Here is a 21,528-nt window from a genome sequence, read left to right on the forward strand (position 1 = left end):
AAATTGGTTTGGCTGCAGCCTTCACAGAGGCTTTGTGAAGCCCAGAACTCCTCAGGTCAACCCTCAACCAGAGGTGACCATGACATTCACCTCACTGAAAGGTGGGGAAGGCCAGTCAAACCAGAAGGTGTTCTTTGAAGAAACTCAGGTCTTGAAAGCTCTAGGATCTTCCCAGTGGTTTCCAAGCAGGCAGGAAGAAGGCAGTGGCTACCAGAAACTGAGCTCTACTCACCCCCCACTGAGTTATGTCCATGAAATCAGAAGCCCTGGCAGAGCCAAGTTCATGGGCAAAATCCACACTTCAGATCCACACTGAGTCCTGTAGCCCAGGTACAGACAGGTGCGTGGAAAAGCTCCCCAACAGGCCTGCAGCTGGCTCACTTCATGTTCCTCTCAATCCAGTCTTTGAAAGGCAGCACCTTGGTAAACGCTGTGGAGAGGCTCTGACTACAAGATTTATCATAGCTCCAGCTGACCAGCCCCACCAGATGCCAGCGTGGCTCAGGTGATGCCCGGCCGGGGAAGGACATAGCTGCAATGCCCCCGGTCTCCGCCGTGCAGATGTCCGAAGGGGCACTGGAGTCCTGGCTGGCACAGAACATGTTGTGGGTGACACTCATGGGGATGCCGTGGTCTTCATGCTGCTCCTCACACAGCAGTGAGTCCACCACCCTGACCACCCCAGAGCGCAGCGTGTCGTTCTTGAAACCAGGGCTCCTCACATCTGCCAAGATGTTCCAGCCAGCCACAGTGAGGTGGGACTCCTGGAAGGAGATGCTGAGGTCCCTAGTGGCAGTGATGCAGATGGGCTGGACATGGGTGCTGATGCGGGCCTTGTCCAGGAGCTTCAAGATGGCGATGTCAGCATCCAGCAGTATGGGGTCGTAGTTGGGATGCAGTCTCTGGCTGGGCACAAATCACGAGTCTCCACACAGCTTGTAGATTCAAACAGCAATTCTTTATTCCCGAACTCACACCGGCCGTCTACAAACACATTCTGGGGGAATCCACGTTCTCTGCCCAAATCCACTCTCTCCCAAATCCACTCCGCATGGGCTTCTGTCTCCCAAAATATACTGTCTGACCCTAAGCACTCAAGAGGAACTCAGCAGCAGGATACGCCCTATTCCAAAAGAGGAACACCCTAATCTCCTATTATTAAACCGCCCTATTCTAAAGGGGAAACACCCTACTCTCCTATTATGCTAAACTGCCCTATTCTAAAGGGGGAACACCCTAAACATGGATCCTGCCCTGGTCCTTGAGCAAGGTCACCTTTCAGAAGTCCTTCCACTAGACAGCATGGGAGTAAGCTGGCAAGGAATTTGTCATACCTACTTGGCTGATGGCTCCCAGCATCTCCCCCCTTCTGATTAATTAAACAACAAGTAATGTGGCTTAAGGACCGTGCCTGGTAGGTTGTCCAGTTCAACATATGGCTCTTACCCGTCATTGGAAAACTGACCTTTAGGCGTCAGCCTCCTGTCTTAGGTTGATACCACTGCAACTGGATCATACCCGTCACTGACTACCGGTCCAGCATACAGCCATACTTGTGGATAGGTCTATGCACCAGTGGGGGGGTGAGGTTCTTTGCCTCACCTCTGTTGGCCCCCAAATTTGGCCTTGGTGCCAGTGGGGGAGTGAGGTTAATGTGGCTTAAGGACCGCGCCTGGTAGGTTGTCCAATTCAACATATGGTTCTTACCCGTCATCGGAAAACTGACCTTTAGGTAACTGACCTTTAGGCGTCAGCCTCCTGTCTTAGGTTGATACCATTGCAATTGGATCATACCCGTCACTGACTGCCGGTCCAGCATATAGCCATTGGCCCCCAAATTTAGACCATCACTAGCAGAAGGGAGGAGGATACAGAAATGCCACGACACCAAGCCAATTGACAGTTCCTTTGGAAAAATTGCATCATTGGTGACACCATCAGCAAAGATCACTGGTGACACCATCAGCAAATATATGCCAGCATTACCACAATAGCTGCACTAAATGTAGTTACATAGTCCAGGCAAGTTCTGCAAGCGGTTCAAAGTGGAGGAATCTATCAATCTGTCCGTCTCCTCCCAAAGTCCGTTGCCTCCCAAAGTAAGTTGGCTCCTTGATTGAGCATACTTGTTGAGTTATATTCATTGGGATGAAGACAGGAATTCTGGCAATGATGCTAAAAAGACATTATCCTGAAAAGAATTATTAAATATAATGAAAAGGAAAGGTGAAAGTAAACAAACAGATCTGTTAACCTACTTAAAAAACAATCCTTAACAGCTGTTTACCTGATTTAAATTAGTAAACAAGCAGATCTGTTAACCACCTTTAAAAAGAATCCTTAACAGCTGTTTACTTAATTTAAATTAAGCCATTTAAATCACGTGAATAAAAAATAAATAATTCGGATCCATTTTCTCATGAGCGCTCCTCATATATGAAATACGCACACACAGACATACAACACAAAACACAAATATGCAAACAAACGTACAACACATAAGATAATAATAAAGGCCTTGTAGCTTTACCTAGGTGAAATCTCCATTGCAATGTTTAAAAACTCTATAGTCAAAAAATAAAACTGATCAGAAAAACATTAACCTAGGTTTGTATGAGCTCAAAAAATAAAAATAGAACCTTATGATGTGGAAAAATGCAATAATAAAATAGATATTGAAAAAAGCATCCTGGTTAATCACAGTCGCAGATGTAAGAATGGCCAAGCTGGAGTTCTGGATATCAGCTGCTATGGATTTGAGTCAAATCATCTTCTTTATATCTGTAGAAATCGTTTTAGTTAGTCTTTCTGGAATCCAAATCGGCTGCTGTTCTCCTGTGGAAAAACAAACAGAACCCCGACTCCAGAAAATCACTGGGTCAGGATCTTTCCATTGTCCTGTTAGAATATCTTTCCAAAGAACTTTAGGCTTATGCACATTTTTTGGATACATATGCCTTTCCGCAGCACTAAGTCCTGATGAATCCAAATTTAAAAAGTTTAGAGTAAAAAGGGTTATTTTAAGTTTATCTTTGGGGGATATATACCCCTTTTCAATTCCCTCTTTTTGCTTTAATAAGCACGTTTTAATTCTATCTTGAATTTCTGTATCTAATAGTTGTCTTAGCTTTTTGTATTTTTAATTTGAAATACCTTTACTTGACATTTTTAACCATTTTCTAATTCTTGTCTTCCTACATCTTTTCTAACTTTTTTCTTTTTAACTTTCTATACTTCTGTCTTAAAGTTTTCCACTTAAAATTTTTAATCTTCTTTATCTAAATATCTTTTATCCTATTATCTTCCCATTATCCTGGGTTTTTTTTTTTCTCTGTCATGAAGGCATCTTAACCACCTTCAATTTAACCTTTTAAAGCCTTTTAATTATCATCTATACTGTACTTTTAAATGTACTTTTTCACCACCTATAGCTTCACTCTTTTAAACAAGGCTTAGATTCTGTTTAAATCGCTTTCATGTTAGTTTACATGGCTGCCCTTCAACCAAAGGCCTTTTTTACTCCATTAAGAAGCTTTGTCTCAATCTGCCATGTACAAATATCTTTTTCTTCTTTCTTCCTTTCTCAAGCTTTTAAAGTAAGTCTAGTTTCCTCAAAATTTTTTTAAATGGCATTTTACAACTTTTTACTTTACCACACAGAGATTATCTCATCTAGAAACATTTCTTTTTCTTTTAACCTTCCATATTAAAATATATTTTCACATCTTGAATCTTTTTATATCTCTTTTTAAGCCGTTAACCCTTTTTATAAATTTACATTCTGAAATAACCCTTATAAAATTTCTGATCTAGACAAATTACTCCACTTAAATAAGATGAAATACTTTCATGTTTTTTTTATGGTACTATAATACTGTAATTGAAACCCAACTGAAACTTCTTATACTCTTTGTATGTAAATTACACCTGATAGAATCTTAACACTTAGTAACCTTGTTTCAGCAAAGACATAGACCAAAGCAATATTAAACATTTTTCCATTCACCAATTTATGAAAACACACATAATGATTAAATATATTACCTTATGGACTTAATAAGTAAAGAGTACTTGATTTTATATTTAGTGGTTGATATTTTAACACTTTAGCTTTGTAAATTAATTAGATGTCTGTAAAAACCAAGATCTTAGACAAGCGTAGTAAACAGAATTAGCCATCTCTTTCTTATTGAAGAAAAATCCTTCTACAGGATACCATGATGGTCCCATTGATATATTTAACAACTTCTCGTTTAAAAGCCATGGGCTGCATTTTTGTATTGTATCAACATATGCCCTAGCTGTTCTTGGTCTTACTGGGGTGCCTCCTTTCTCTAACAATTTCTCTTCCTCGGAGGCGAATAACTTAAAACCTTGAGTCAACCATTTTCCCCAGTTTGCCTGAGAAAGTTCTAGGAACAGGCAACTTGAAATAAAAACAAAATAAATCAAAACAAGAACACATTGTTTTTTGAAATGCTCACCCATTCTTTCGCTCTCCTTCAGGGGCGAGTAATTTCACTTACTTCCAATTTTTAGACGTTCCGCGTACGAGCCACCAGATGCCGCAGTCTCTCGGCTGGGCACAAATCACGAGTCTCCACACAGCTTGTAGATTCAAACAGCAATTCTTTATTCCCGAACTCACACCGGCCGTCTACAAACACGTTCTGGGGGAATCCACGTTCTCTTCCCAAATCTCCACTCTGCCCTGATCCACTCCCTCCCAAATCCACTCCACATGGGCTTCTGTCTCCCAAAATATACTGTCTGACCCTAAGCACTCAAGAGGAACTCAGCAGCAGGATACGCCCTATTCCAAAAGAGGAACACCCTAATCTCCTATTACTAAACCGCCCTATTCTAAAGGGGAAACACCCTACTCTCCTATTATGCTAAACTGCCCTATTCTAAAGGGGGAACACCCTAAACACGGATCCTGCCCTGGTCCTTGAGCAAGGTCACCTTTCAGAAGTCCTTCCACTAGACAGCATGGGAGTAAGCTGGCAAGGAATTTGTCATACCTACTTGGCTGATGGCTCCCAGCACAGAATGATGGCAGAAATCTATCAATACAAGGAATGGATAGCAATGGTGAGCATCCAGCTCCATGGTGAACAAGGACAGTCAAGTTTGGGGGCTAAATTATTGGGAGAATTGTTCAAAAACCAGGTACCATTATTTGACATACTTTGCTCAAGAAATCTTAAAAAGTAATTGCTCTGTTTCCAGGACTGCAAACTGAAATGACTACTGGAGTCTGTTAGATGACATTAAATAAGTGGAGTATTCAGGTGAAGCTACAGAGAACAGGAGCACACACACACCCTATCTAAAGTGGACAGAAAGCTGGGTGCAGCGACCTGTGATCCCAGTGACTCAGGAGGCTGAGTCAGGAGGATTGCAAATTCAAGGTCAGCCTCAGCCATTTAGCAAGACCTGTCCCAAAATAAAAAATGAAAAGGACTGAGAATGTATTTTTGTGGTAAAATATCACTGGATTCAATCTCCAGTATGTATAAATGAATAATAAATTAAAAATAAATAAAATAAATGGGCAGAGGCCACTTCATTCCAGCTGATCGCTGCCGTACAGAAATGGGCCAGCATTCTACATTTGCCAGAGCATGGACTTCAGATCTTTAATTGAAACATCTTAATTTTTTAATGGTGGTAAGTAACTAATGAAGAAAATATACATCAGCATCATCATGTTCTGTTACTGGAACTGTGTTTGAGCACATTTCCGTGAGAAACTCATGTCACACTCATCATGATATATGGGTCTCTCTCCCACTAGTTTCAGTAAAGGGCAAACTGTTGTATCCCCCAAATAGATGGATAGATAGATAGAAGGATAGGACGAGAGATGGATGGATGGTTGGACAGATGGGTAGGTGGATAGATAGATGGATGAATGGACAGATAGATGGGTGAATAGAAGGCAGGGAGGGACGCAGGAAAGAGAAAAGCATTCTGTAAATTGATGAGAAATGTCTTGGATAGGATTTGTCTATGTCCTCAAAGCCTACCAGGTAGTGCCCAAATGCATTGGGTGATTAACTCTCTTTTATCCTCGAACTATTTGTTAATCTACTTTGAACTTGACTCTGTGCTAGTCTGTGAGGGTCTCGTGACATAGAATGTTTATGGAAAAGATGGTTTTAGGGCAAGCAGGTATTAAACAAATAATTTCACTAACTTTTAATTTATTATGAGCTACTAGACAAATTATATGTGTATTTTACTTGGAAGTAATTGAATTCTTTTTTTAAATATTTATTTTCTAGTTGTAATTGGACACAATACCTTTATTTTATTTATTTATTTTTATGTGGCGCTGAGGATTGAACTCAGAGCCTCACACGTGGTAGGTGAGCCCTCTACTGCTGAGCCGCATCCCCAGCCCAGTAATTGACTTTTGATAACCATGATGATATATGGAGGTTGTCTTTTACTTTTAAAAGAAGCAAAGTGGGGAAGGACAGGATGGCCTTTCTAAATGCCCCTGGTATGTGCCAGGCCCGGGACTGGTACTGACATGCTAAGTTGACAGGGCTGACATGGTCCTGCTCTCCTGTGCTTAGAACTGGTTGAGCCAAAGCCCTAGTTTCCAAGTTGAGCCCTCCTCTCTCACCTGTAAGCTTTGGATGGTCTTCTCATCCCAGTCATCATCCCGGTAAAACTTCCCCAAGACGCATTTGAGATCTGCTGTCTTGATGACGGTGACCTTCCCCGGGTCAGTAACACAGTGGACGGCCACCACCACGGTGCGCTCGTTCACCAGGGCGCTGCTGCAGACCAGAAACCATGCGCCCTTGTGCAGGCCCCCATCGTGCACCCCACTGGTCCTCCTGTAGATGGCTGCTTGCCATGGCCAGCGTGTCCCTTGGGTCTTCAGAGAAGTGACGTTCTCGATTTTCCCACAGACTATGGAGAAAGCACCAGTTCAGTAATACCAACTTAGATATTTCCATCCAAAGGGGAATGCATCTCTCTGCCAGGAGAGCACCAACTGGAAAGGTGGTCCCATGGGTCCAATGACCACTAAGCCATCTCACCTGGATTTCTTCTCCCTTTAAATATTGATCTAAACACAGTTGGTTATAAAGTCGAAGGTTAAAATTGGAGGTTTTATAGTAAAATGAAACCAAGATTATGATCCCAGGCACTTACTATCAATAGGACTTGGGTCAAGTGACTTAATCTTTTAGAGTCTCAGTTTCCTCACCTGTAAAATGAATAGAGCAATATTAATGGTCTCATAGGGTTCCAGAAGACTGAATGAGATGATGTATACAGACCCTCAAAAATATCATGACTGTCATGATACACGTGACCGCCATGATCTAAACTACGCTGTTCTCCTTTCACAAAGAGAGAATGGAGAAAGGAGCCGGGTCCTGTTCTAGACACTTCCATTTATTATCTCAGTAATCACCATCTTAACAGAGGAGGTAATTGATATTTTATTAATTAATAACAATTACCTAATTAAAATCACCGCAGGGTGGCTGTGAAATGGAGCTTAGGGTAGCCAAGATGACGTAACTAGAGGCTGCCTAGCACCTCTAACCCCCTCTCCACTTGCTGTTTAGATCCTGCTCTCTTCCTCTTCTCCCAGTAAACATGATAGAGTTATCCACAGAAAGTATGCCCCTAGAAGTTCATGAATCCGCTTCTCCTGGGAAGTAAGTTCAAGCCAAATGAAGACACTTCTAACAAAGGGGTTCCAGGTATCAACAAACTAGGGAAAACCATGCAAGTCCACTCCTTTGGACAATGGGACTCTCTGCAGACAACAACGTGAATGGCTTTACACAGGCCGCTTTGGAAACTGAAAGATACGGTCACTCAAAGATGAGCCTTGATACACTAGGGATGCAAGATGGGGCCCGCCCACTCCACTTCCCGGTCCTCAGACACGTCCTCCGGCTGCTGCCCAGGCGGCGGTAGAAGGGTGAGAGGCACTCATACTGGAGCTGGGTGTGCAGGTGCTGGTACCCAGCGGGCAGGTCTCCAAAGGGAAGGGCTGGCTTCTTGGTAGGGGCACCCTGCAGCTTCTCCTTGCTGAAGGCTGATGAATAGAGCTGGTGTAATGGCGTCTCCCTTGGTCAGAGCACATGGGGCCAGAGAAAGAGACTGTCACCCTGGTCCCTTTAGCACCCATGCCAGGTCCCATGTAGATATGTGTTTACAGAAGAAGAGGAAAATATCCTGTCTCTGTCTCTATATCTCTGTTCTTTTGCTTCCTTCCTCTTCTCTCTCTCTCTCTCATACACACACACACACACACACACACACACACACACACAGAGTACCCTTCACCTCTACCACTGAGCAAATTCTCTCGTACGTATGCCGCAATCTTTTGATTCCTCCATTTCCATTTCTGGCATGCTTCCAACTGCCTCGGATTTTAACCAAAGAGAACTACATCTGACATAATAGCTGCTATGCAAAGACACTACACAGGCACACAAACAAATTTAATTGTGAAACTAAATAGAAAAGGGAGTTAATTTGAATGAGAGAATGCAGGCGTACTTTTTTTTTTCCCTGCAAACATTATCATAATGGGGCAATATTAGGAATTGACTTGAACTAAACTGTGTTGATACAGTAGCTTGCTTTAGCAATTAGCAGATGTAATTAGTTCACCTCACAGAATAGAAATTTCTCTCAGGGTACATTGATTGGGAGAAATATTAAGTGTTGTGTGTAAATGTGGAAAGGGATATTAAATGATCCCTGAAGGTGAAGGCCCCAGAGACCACTCTGGGGTTCTTGGGGGAGATATACACACATTGTTCTGCTTTGTGTTCATTTTATATTGGTGCCCACTGAGTGACAAACTGAAATTCCTTTAGGAATCAATGTCTTCATTCCCATTTGATGAATGGAGAAGGGAAGCCCAGATAGGTAAGTGAGAGTGCTCACAGGCACACAGGAAAGGAAGATGGTTCCTGAGACCACCGTGCTTAGCTGTCATGACTTCCATGTGGTGTCGCAACCACATCAATTTGATATCACTGTAAGAAATTATTTCATGCATCTCTATAGAACTTGGATCTGAGCAAATATTCCACCTATATTGATTTCACTCAACAAATATTCCTATCATGGTTCTAACCAGGTCTGCAATTCTGGGAGCTTCTGCGCTTGCAAACAAGTTTATGTCTAGGCCACTGAAGGTTCACACTGCCTTTGGGGGCTCCCCAGGTGAGCCTGGCTGTTGGAGATAAGTAGAACCCCCACCCCCCACTTCAGCAGGCTGCCTTCCAGAAAGGTACTGAAAAACCGAATTTCAGGTTTGCTTCTCATTTACATGAGACAGCAGGCACGTTGCCACCTAACCTCCCATTAAAATTGTCTTAAAAACTGCGTTTTTTTTGAGAGGGGTTCCTCCTCGAGATGTCTCTTTGGAAAGAACAGGGGGATTCCACTTATTGGAGAGTCCAGCCCAGGGAATCACAGAGACCTGAAGACAGGGCTGAGTTTGAATTCCATTTGCCACCATTCCAAAGGAAATGTCTTGCCTAAAAGGAAAAGACTTGAGAGAGAAAGAGGAAGGGTCAGATGCTGACGGGCATCCTCACCAAGGAACACTCCAGGGCGAGCCTGGTCACTCGAACTCATTATTACTAACCCTGACAATAGCTGCCTTTAACAGGTGCTTGTATGTGCAAGGTGCTTTGCTAAGGGTTAGTCTAGTGCATAAGGGAGCAGACCCTGGAGCCAGATGCTGAGTTAATGTCCTGGTTTTGCCACTTCTAGCAGTGTGACCTGGGGCAAGTTACTTTACTTCTCTGAGCCTTAGTTTACCCATCTATAATAAAAATGGTAATAAAAATCTGTAATAAAAAGAATAATGCCTTCCTCAGAGGCTATAGTGAGAATTAAATGAGCCTAGACATGTGAAGTACTCAGAAGAGCAGCTGTACACAGAAAACATGCAATAAGTGTTAGCTATTCATGTTGGATTTAATCCTTACAACAATTCCCAGAGACTGCTATGATTATTCCTGCATTTCAAGAGAAGGAAAAAAAATAAAAGGCTCAGCAAGCTTAGGAACTTTCCTAGGCATACGTAGAACTAAAGAGGGGCAGAACCAGCTCAGGAACCCTTGACTGTCAGTCACTCCAATGTTTTCATTCAGTAAATATTTATTGAGTGTCTTCTACATGGCAGGCACTGTCTCAGGCACTAGAACAAAGCAGACAATGCTCCTGTACTTGTAACTTCTGTATTTGGAATGGGGAAACAGAAATTGAACACGTAAACCAAGACAACCGGTAGAGTGGGAGCTAAGATGAAAATGGCCAGAGAACACCAGGTAAAGGAGTCGGAGGGCAGCCTGGGGTGGTAAACTTGATAGTTTTAAAAGGGCAGCCAAGGGAGGTCTCTCTGTGAGGTAAAAACTGAGCAGAGAACTGAAAGAAGGGAGGCAGCGAGCCTCGATGGGATCCTGTGGAAGAAGTTTCCAGACCAAAGGAGGCACAAGAATAAAGTTGTACAGCAGAACTGTGCTTGGAGAGAGAGAGAGGAAGCCTTCCTTATTGGAGCAGACACAGTGAAAAAGAGGTGAATAGAACTGGGCCTACTGCCCCTGCACCCCAAGGTGGTCTTCAGAGCTCACATTCCTGATGGCGACTGGCCATGCATCTCTAGTTTCTGGACTCCACCATCTCCTCTCTCCATTACAAGAACCTCTGACTGCCAGCTGGGGTGTAGGAAGGTGTTCTTCCTGATGCCAGCGCCTAGAAGCTGCCACAATTCATACATAGTAATTTAGGGAAGACTCAAGTATGACAACCCAGTTCCTCAAAGACCATCTGAGTGTCTTGCTTCTCACCAATCATCTACTTTCCCATGATCCAATAAAATTTGTCCATCTTCCAACCTTTGCTACCTCTTGGCCAAAGGCAGCTGGCTAATGAGCTTCCATGGAACAAGCCCTATTCTTTCATAACCATTTAGCACTAAATGTCCCTAAGAAACCCCAACACAAAGTAGAGAAAGGGAATAGGAGAGGAAATCTCCATTACCCTTCCTGACAGAGTCTCACCTTGACTGGACCTGCATTGGAAGAACTCTCCTTCTCACCAGGTCTGAGACCTTTGGCTCTCGGCAGGCTGGAAAAAAAAAAAAAAAAAAAAAAAAAAAACAGACAGGGTCGCATCATCTGTTTTCAGACTCACTGTTCACATGGCTCAGTTCAGATTCATCCCTAACCCCCTTTCTGGATACCACGTGCTCATTCCCCAGACTCAGAAGCAAGACATGTCAGCAAAGCTCGAACAGTTCGTTTAGCAAAAAAAGCATGCTGCCTCTCTCCTAAATGGACAGCTTTCTCTGAAGAACTCTGATGCCTCTGAAAAACTCCTCCACCTAGGTGATTTGGGGCCTTGACGATTAAAAGATAGGACTATCTGCTTATGCATCTAGCATTAGCACACTTGATCAGAATGGAATAAAATTCAAATGGAGTCCTAATATATTGCCCATACTGGGAATGAGAAGGTTCTCATTTAAAACCAGGCAGCAATGTCAATCATAGATAAGTCTTGTGTAATTGATTTTTTCCAAGTCCTTTCTCTGCTATTAAGGACCCCAAAAAATCTCTAGAAGACAACTCAAAGCTCAGTTTAATTTTTCTGAAGTCTCCTTTTTTTTATTTTTCCACAAGTGAAAAGGAGTCCTTCCCGTCTCACTTTCCCAATCAAGAGCAGCCAACATTTGTCTAATTAGTGACTTAGAGTACTTTAGTTGTATTAATTTGTAAGAGTTGACAAAAATCTCCAAGGACATATGTAACACCGTTCCCATACTTAATGAAATAAAACATCAGAAATCTATGCTGGTGGGGATGAAAGTCATTTCTGGCTAAAGTCTAAAGTGATTTATTCCTTTCACAAATCATTCCCTTTCATTCCTTTTCCCATGATTCAGGTTGTTGACAAACACCCAGAAGGGAAAGTAGAGGACAGAGGCAATTATCTGGATAATCTAGGACAAGAACCCGCTTTTCTTCCCAGTAAACAGCCAGATCATTGTGACTGTCCCCCAAAACAGAGGTGCCGCTAACCAGAAGCAGCTAGAAACTATGCACCCCCACTGCAATAGAAATGGTTGCAACCGCTCTCTATAACATTTCATTTCTCTGCCTCCAACTTACATTTTGCAGTTTACTGCCTGGGTTGCCTTCCTTTGCATTTACCAATGCCTGGTAAGTTACACCTCTGTAATTTCCTTCTGTCTTCCATCTGAAATGTCATCCCGACTCCCATTTACATCCTCAAATCCTCCCCAGCCTTCCAGACAGGCCCCGATTCTACCTGCTTCATGCAATTATCTCTCTTTCAAGAAACTCCCTCTCTCCTTTCCTGAACTATCCATTTAGTTCCTACAGCTGTCTGTTGAGTGTTCAAAGATCTACTATGTTAGTCTTGAAACATCTTAACGGGTCTCACTTCTCCCAACATAGGCAGCCAGGGAAGATGAGTCCATTCAGTTTTCACCTTGGATCTGCATATATAAACCTCAGCCCTATTGCTTTTCCTGAACTGTTCTGTTAACTATATCACTCTCCTCCATCACCTCAAGATGCTGTGATTACAGTAAGCATGTCCTCCCTAAGTCCAGAAAAAAAGAAGCAAATATTTTTAGGGATGGTTTCCAATCTAAGAGATAATGTAGTTCAGGAGAAAACTTAAGAGAGGAAGGGACCCCCCACCCTCCAACACACACATAGGGGCTTAAAAGAATGTATTAAAGCTATCAAAAAGCACAGTAGCTCCATCTACCCCTATAGAATCGTGACATACCCATAAGTTACCTTTTATGCAGATGAGCTGTTTCCCTGACCACTCTCCATTCTGTTGGCAAGTTCTCTTCTCATTGCCACTAAGAACATAGGAGTTATTACAAAAGAATGACACCACAGTGCCGATTTTTACAGATCGCCCATTGAGCAGTCCAGGACCTCCTGTTATTTTCTTCTACCCATTGACTGGTCCCCCAAGATCTGAGCAGTTTCTTTCTTCAAGGACTAAAAGTGAAAAACAAGAGAAAAGAAGAACTGTTAAAAGTCTGAGTCATTTAAATTTAGAATAGAATCTTTTCATTATTTCATTGAATTAAAAATACAGTGATATCAAGCCTGCTAACAGTGTGCGCAAAAGAATTACCAAGAGAAATCTCATAATAGCAAATGCATGTATTAGACACGTCTTTCCTTGTTTTAATGATTTATTCTCAGATGGAGAAATATTTCATTCTAAATGTAAACAACTTTGACACAAATCTGACTCTTACATGATATCGTTCTTTTTTTTTTTTTCAAATTATAGGAGCTGGGCAAGACAGGACAAGAAAAATATTTCACCTAGATTTTATGATCAGGATACAGGCATTATTAGTTTTCAGTGTTGTATTATCTCCCTCATTTCCTATTGCTTGAGCAATTAAATTAGACTGTTCAGTTTCCTATTTATGTTGTATACAAAAAGTAGAACTGCTTAACAAGAATACATATATGAAATAAATTTAAATCTTATATTTCATATCAAGAAAAAAAGTGTTTCAAGTTTTAGTTAAAACTACTAGAGGACAATATCATTGCAAAAAATATTAAAAATTCCCCCTGATGCCCAAATGTAACTTTTTATCTGTATACTTAATATTCTTAATGACTTAAAGTAAAAATGGCATCCCCAGCCATTCTGAGCACTGAACAGGATTTTAGATTTAATCTGGAAAAATTCTGTTAAATAGGTAACATATTTTTCTCATACAGATTATGGCACAATACTGAATATGACCTGTCTAAGGAAAGAGAATGAGTCCTCCAAAGAATTCAACTGAATTTGGGCACTAATCTATCAGTTTCCCTGGTTTCTTTTTAATCATTTCTTCTAAGACACAGGCTCATTCCTATAAAACAGTTCTTGGGTAATGCAGTTATGCATTTGACGTACTTTCCTTCCCATAACTGTCCCAATTATCTTCCAAGCAACTTAACTTGCTTGCCTCCAGGCAAGAAAAGAATCTTCTTTCAAATAGCGCTTTTAAAACATTCAAGAATTAAAAATAAACAACTTTACCGGGTGCAACTTGGCAAGATTGCTGCAATTAGCCAACTGACTGGTTTGTCTCCTCTAGGATTATCCATAGCCCATGTGGCAGATGATCAATAACACTCTGTGTGCTTTGGGGGATTATGTAATATGAGTGATTTCCCTGGTGGGTGAATCCAAAACTCCTATTTTTAAGTGTTAAAAAAGGGACCTCACTGAGCAAGACTGTTTAAAATACTAAAATGGTATAAAGAGGGCAATGTGGCTTTTTTATGCTTCAAGTGGTCTCAGAAAACCCTAGTACTTATATTTTCAGGAATCCCTCTCTGATGGGAGGGAGAGGGAGAGGAAGCAGTACATGTCACCTCCGTGATGGTGCCAGCTTCTTTTAGGAGATGCGTTCAGTCTGAACATATATCCCAGAGGGTGACCACTGGAGCTCAGAGACCACAATAAAAAATGTAGTGTATCCTGCCTGTACATTTAAAATAATGGAACTTGTTGCCAACATAAAACTTGGGAGAATTCATACAAAAATAGGTCTCACTGGGTTCTCACACAATTCAGATCTTCAGTCTCCCAGCCTGCCTCCCCCAGAGTGACAATCACCTGGAGCTGAGAAATGGCTCTCTGCTCACCTGGGAGCTGCATTCTTCACCAGGCTACCTGGCTCTGGCAAGTGTTTGAATCTATGGCTAGTTGCCTATTGAGTGGCTATGATTTATGCAGTTCAAGCATAGGTCCTCGTTTGTTTTGAGCTTTACTACAGCTCGTGGTCAAAAAAGATTGGGTGATATTTAAGGCCATTCCTGGAATACTGGGAGAAAATGAACGAGACTAAAGCTACATCAGCCTCAGCAAAAGATAAATCTTTTCTACTGATGGTTTTGATAGGTGAGCCTGATAGTGGGGTTGTCTTCCCCTTGAAAGAAAGCTCTTTCATGGTTTGCTAGTCTCTCATGCCCTGGGCTGCCACAGCAGGGTTCTCATGAAACACACACACACACACACACACACACACACACACACACACACAGTATTTAATGTGGGCTTAAATACTAGGAATTTGGGAAAGTTCTTGAGCCCTTGGAGATAAAGATTTAGGACAATCCAGGTCCTTTGTTTCTCTTACTCAGGAGGCTATAAAAGAAGACTTAAAGAGAAATTAACTTGGAATACACAAATACCTCTGTTCAAGGGAAAAGGATGCCACTAAACATCTGCAATTCTTAAATGCAAACAATTTTATAACTTGACATTTTTGAAATCAGATCATAAGTGTAGTTTTCACATGGAAATTTCTGTACAACTTAAATTCAATATCATAGAATGGAGAACTATGACAACTATTATTTGGTTTTAAGTTATTGCTTGTGGAATGTCATCATTAGGATAGAGCAAGTAATGCTTCTATGTTAGGATCCAATGGAGTGTTCAGGGGACTGAATACTTGTTTCCCCCTCAAATTCATATGTCGAAATCCTAAGCCCTGATATCATGGTATTAGGGAGAGGGAGTCTTTGGGAAGTGATCAGGTCGTGAGGATTGAGCCCTGGTGTGTGAGATTTTTGCCCTTATTGAAGGCAAGTCAGAGAGTTCTCTCTCCCTCCTCCTCCATGTGAGGATACAGCAAGAAGACAGCCCTCTATGAACCAGAAAGCAGCCCTCACCAGACAGTGAATCTTCCAGCGCCTTGATCTTGGACTACCCAGCCTCCAGAACTGTGAGAAATAAATGTTTGTTGTTTAAATCACTCAGTCTATAGTATTGTCTTGTAGCAGCCCCAACTGACAAAGACAGAAGGCAAGACTACGGCTGAAATCAAGGGAAATATAGACAACAGAATCAGATTTATAAAGGGTCCAGCAAAGTGATCATCTGACACTACTTAAGAATATACTTTGTATACAACCAGGGATATGAAAAATGGTGCTCTATATGTGTAATAAGAATGGTAATGCATTCCGCTGTCATATATAAATTAAAAAATGAATTAAAAATGTAAAAAATAAATAACTCCGCTGATACATTCCAGAAATAAAAGACAAGATTGAGAACTTCAGCAGAAAACCAGGAATGCTGAAAAAAAATAACCTAAGAAAAAAATAAAAAACTGAAAAATTTAGTAACAGAACTCAGTGGATGGATTTAATAGCAAACTAAATAGAACTGAAAGATAGCTTATAAGAAAACTTTCAGAATGAAGTTGAAAGAGACAGGAAGGTGAAAATGTACTCGAAAATCTAAGAGGTTCATAGGACACAGTGAGAAGGTAAAGAAATACATAATTAACATTCCAGGAAAGGAGTCAGATAGGAGAGGGAGGTGGGGGGAGAGGGAGGTGGGGGGGAGAAGGAGGTGGGGGGAGAGGGAGGGAGGGAGAGCAGGAGGGAGGAAGAAGAAAAAGAAAAAGAGAAGGAGGAAGAGAAGGAGAAGAAGGGGAAGAGGAAGAAGATGATGGAGGAGGAGGAAGAGAGATGACAATGGTCAGAAACAATGTGCTAGGAGATAATAGATGAAAACTTTCCTGTACTCATGGAAGAATTTGTCCTACAGATTCATAAAGCCCCAAAACAGACAAAAGTGAAAAAATAGATATATGGGAATGTTTTAAAGCAACCAAAGTGGAGACAGACCAAGGGATTTGAAAACCATACTTTCCGATATTTGAAGTCATTGCTGGGCATGATGGCACACACGTGTAATCCCAGAGACTCAGAAGGCTGAGGCAGGAGGATCATTGGCTCAGCAACTTAGTGAGGCCCAAACTAACTTAGCAAGACCCTGTCTCAAAATTTTTAAAAAGGGAAGAGGAGTGGTGGCTAGCAATGTAGCTCAGTGGTAAAGCACCTCTAGGTTAAATCTCTAGTCCCCCCAAAAGTGAAAATTAAAATAAAATAACAATTGTAGTAATTATCTTTACTGATTTTGCTTCTTTATACTTTTATCAAGTTTTACAATCATAAAGTAAAATCATAAAAGTTTGTTTTTTTATTATTTTTGTTGTTGTTTCTGTTTTTATTATTTTTTAAATATTTTATTTTTTAGTTACAGTTGGACAAAATACCTTTATTTTATTTATTTATTTATTTATTTATTTTTAGGTGATGTGGAGGATTGAACCCAGGGCCTCACACATACTAGGCAAGCACTCTACCGCTGAGCCACAATCCAAGCCCCGGTTATTATTGTTTTAAAAAATCAAACAAAATATTTTTGAGTGCTGTCCATTAAACATCTAAATCTAGCATAAGTGTTTTGTGCCTTGTTTTTTGGTCCAACTGTCTCTCAGTCCATGCAAATCTCTTTAATATTTTGTATAATCACATTATACAATTTCGCATGAAATCTCTTAAATAAGTCTTGTAACTAGATTCTGGTAGAAAAAATACTGGCCTCTAGGATCAGATAGATATGAGTTCAAATATTCATCTGGTTCCCCAGAGTCTACAACAGCAGGCACTTAATAAATATTTGTTAGGGGTAGAAGGAACAAACAGTGAAAGTTTTTCAATCTTGTACTTAAGAAACTAAGAGCTGGGAACCATTTAACCTCCCCAACCATTGCTTTTCTTAACTATAAAATAAAATAATAACACTTACCTGGCTGGGCTGGTTTTGAGGAGTCACAGAAATAACATAAAGTTTCCTTTTCCCTCATTTGCCTTTGTTTACAAAGCACTCAATGTCTTTAAAAGCCAGTTCCCCAAATTTAATACACCTTAAAGAGCACTCCAGAGAGAAATCTTAATAGCTCATTATTAGACCTATTCAAGCACAACACAGCCTTCCGCTCTATTTCCTGGGCTTTTGGTAATGTTTACCCGTGATGAACTTCCAAAACTGTGTTGATTCAGACTTCTGGGTACCAACCAGGGTGTCTGTTCATTTATTTTGTTTAATCTTACACAATAAAGCCTTAAAATTATGTTCCTATATCAAACAACCCAAGAGGGTTATTCTTTCTCTTTCATTTTCTGTACTTTCCAAAGCTTGCATACTCCCTTGTGATGTTTTTTTGAAGAGAATTCTAAAACTTTCTCCATTCTTCCTTCTCTCTCTCCCAGTTGACATCTACCTGGTGGGTACATAGACTATCTTTATCTCATCAGAGCTCCTCCCTGCGGTTAGGTTTCAAAATGATTTTTTCGCCCCTATGTGTTCTCTTTTTAGAAACTTTTGTATCTCCCCATTGAACAGATTCATGATTCTTTCTGTTTGATTTTTCAAGGACTTTAGGTTTCATTTCTCCTCAGCTGGATGGATATTTTCAGGCAAAGCCAATTGAGAATTTAAAATATCTGCATCCTTGGCCCTGAAGGAGCACCAAACTCCTGCTTTGTGAAATAAAAGATTGCATGATTAGTAATAAATAGCACATTGCCCTGTTACTTTTGGAACTCAGCCTGGGGACATTAACACACTAAGTTTAGCATGCCCCCACATGCCACTGCATGAACAACAGCAGTCATCAGAGGTACATTTCTCTGGGGTCTTGTTTCAAATAAGCATTTCAAGAAAGCCTTCTCTCTCCCTCTTTTCTTTCCCAGGGCCACAGAATGAGGAAGTTCTCTGAGTTCACTTCCCACGTGATTTCACACATGACTACTACGTGAAGGTTTTGTGATGGCTCTTGTCATGACCATTACTGGTGTCCCAGCCACATCCCCTCATACTCACAAGTCACACATCCCTCACCTTTGACATGTGATAGCTGGGGCCTACAGCCTTCAGAGGGTGTCCTTGGGCATGGCCATCTGCTTATCCAGATGGGGGGGGGACTAAAAAAATACCTAGAGTTCTGTCCTCCTCCCAGGCCCACCCCAGGCTCACCTGTAGCCAATATGTGGAAATAGAAGAACCCAATCCCTGTTCTTTGAGGTTTGATTTACATTCCCAGAACCCCCATGGGGGATGGGCTGTGTAGAAGATTACTTGAAAATATTCTTGCTTGATGTCTTCCTCTTACTTATCTTGACTCTTCCACTCCTTGCTGGTTAATCACAGGAGTAATCCCTTTAGTGAATCACCTGGGCCCATAGGCTTGACTCAGGTTCTGTTTGAGGGAGAAACTAACCCAATACCTCTCTGTTAATTTTTTAGCTGGGCATCAGGGCCTCTCAGGTTTCTTCTCCATGGCACAGGTGTCTGTGATGAGGCCCCAGAGAGGCAGTGGGCTCAGCGCCAATATGGAGCCTACATGCCTTTCAGCATTCCTGGGTGGTGACGAAGCCTTAAGAAGGCTGTTGGGCCAGGCAGCTACAGGCTGGTCCTTAAGACAGCCCCCAGCTTCCATGCTTGCTCCTGGGCTCCAGCCCAGCCCCACAGCAGCCAATCTGCTGTACCTGAAGGGAATAGGTGATCTGAGGCAATGAGATTCCTCAGACCAAACAGTGCAGACCAGAATCTACCATCAGAGGAGTCTCCTTGAGGATTTGGCATGGTCCATGTTCAAGACTCTTTTCACAATCCTGGGGTACCACAGATGATTCAACAATAATTGAAATTGAATCTCTCATGATTCCCTGAATTATGGGGCTTAGAGTTGGATTTAAGATGATTTAAAGCAAATAAAATGTTATCTTTTACTCCCCTGAATGGAACAGTGAGAGGCAATACCTGTTACAAAGGCACCAAGTGAGAAGGCTAGGTCCAGAGGTCGGTGAGCAGGGGACATGGCGATGGAGACCTCAGAAGGCCTGTCAGATCAACATGCAGATGTCTTCAGGAAAAGTGGTTCTTCAGGGCACACTAATAATTTAGCTTTTCTGTACCCTCTAGTCAGAAAAGTAATATTGAATGTGACAAAAGGAAGTCCACATTTTTCATCCCTAACCCAGGGAGTGGACCCACCTTCTGGCTGTGGAAAGACAATAGACCTCTTTTTCCATGATGTCTCTGTTCATCAGTATATTCCCGTCCATGAAAGTGATACATTTTCCTAAATGAATCTAAAATGTTAATATGATACACTAGCCCCCCACCCGCAAGGCATATTTGTTTTCTCCTTTTACTTAGGTCTGCAAGCTGTAAGATCATATTTGGAGACAGGAGCTGTTTATAACCTCTTAGGAACTAAAGAATCCAGTTGCTGCTTTGCCTTTTGGAAGCCAACAGGTTCACCTTTCAGAGAAGGACTGGGGAGGTGCTGCTGCCTATTGATTTGACTGATCCCTTTGCCTTCACATGAAATGTTTAATGAGTACCTCCTCTATTCCCGGCAGAACAGGACATGGGAAGAGGTTTTTCTTTATCTTGAACATAGGACTTTTTCATTTAAACCCAGAAATACAAGTGACATCAGTCCAGGATGATTACACTAAAGTACTTTAGATATCTCAAGGCTTTCCTTGGCCTCCTGTAAGCAGTTATAGACAAAAATGGTTGGATACTTTACTTCCAGCAACTTATTCCTCAGATCAGAATCTTACCAGACAATATTTCTCAATCAGCCAGGTACGGTGGTGCACACCTGTAATCCCAGCAGCTCAGGAGGCTGAGGCAGGAGGATCACAAATTCAAAGTCAGCTTCAGCAACTTAGTGAGGCCCTAAGCAACTTAGTGAGACCTTGTCTTAAAATAAAAAGATAAAACAGGCTGGGGATGTGGCTCAGTGGTTGAGCACCCTGGGTTCAATCCCTGGTCCAAAAAAACAAATCTTAATCAAATAAATTCCTCATGGTTTAATTAGAATTTTAAGGAATGTTATTATAAGAAATCCAGTTTTATTTCCTCAGGCTGACTCAACTCACTCTGACACACACACACAAAAAAGAGAGAACCCACAGGGTGGGGGTGGGGAATGTACATAATGTTTTTCATTAGCATTAATTTATCCTTACTAGTGCCTTTCTTACCTGTGCTTCTAAAAGTACATCAGAAGATAGGACCCTAACCCAGGAATAAAATAAAGGTGATCACAGGGTCCTTAAATAAATTAAAATAGGGTGAGGGGGGGTCTCAGCAAATACTAGTCAAGCGTGAAATTTGACTGTGGCCTTGGTTGCAATGAAGATGTCCCTTGGTGTGATTGATTGAACTGTCTGATCCTGCTGTGTGGTGTGACAGAAAACCACTTATCTATAGATAGGAAGCCAGGTGAAGTGGAACCAGGTTCTAATCTAGACGCTTCTGCTGAGATTAACCACGGGGGCCTTGTTGGAATTGGAGTTCCCAGTTTTTATCACATTTGTGTTCTCCCTGAGTAACTAGACAGAGATCACCCCTCAACCAGGGCACATGGTGAAGCTATGGCAGTGTGGCCAGTACATCAGGGCATACAGCCAAAGATGAGACAATTAGAAGAGAGATGCTTCTTCGTGATGGAAGCAGCCATGCTCCAATTGCTGTCTAAAAGGGCTAAATGAGCATTCAAACAAATCTTTATTATTGGCTTCTCTCCAAACATCCCTGGTATCTCCACTCACTCCCTGACCCTAGAGAAGAGGT

General features: G+C 41.6%; 1 pseudogene; it reads right to left on the bottom strand.

Annotated features, from left to right (window-relative positions):
• Positions 1-377: 377 nt before the first annotated feature.
• The window catches only part of LOC143640986 (inactive serine protease PAMR1-like), a 36,448-nt pseudogene continuing 15,297 nt past the window's right edge, over positions 378-21,528 (bottom strand).

Source organism: Callospermophilus lateralis, unplaced genomic scaffold (genome assembly GCF_048772815.1).
Source record: "Callospermophilus lateralis isolate mCalLat2 unplaced genomic scaffold, mCalLat2.hap1 Scaffold_82, whole genome shotgun sequence".
Classification (NCBI taxonomy): domain Eukaryota; kingdom Metazoa; phylum Chordata; class Mammalia; order Rodentia; family Sciuridae; genus Callospermophilus; species Callospermophilus lateralis.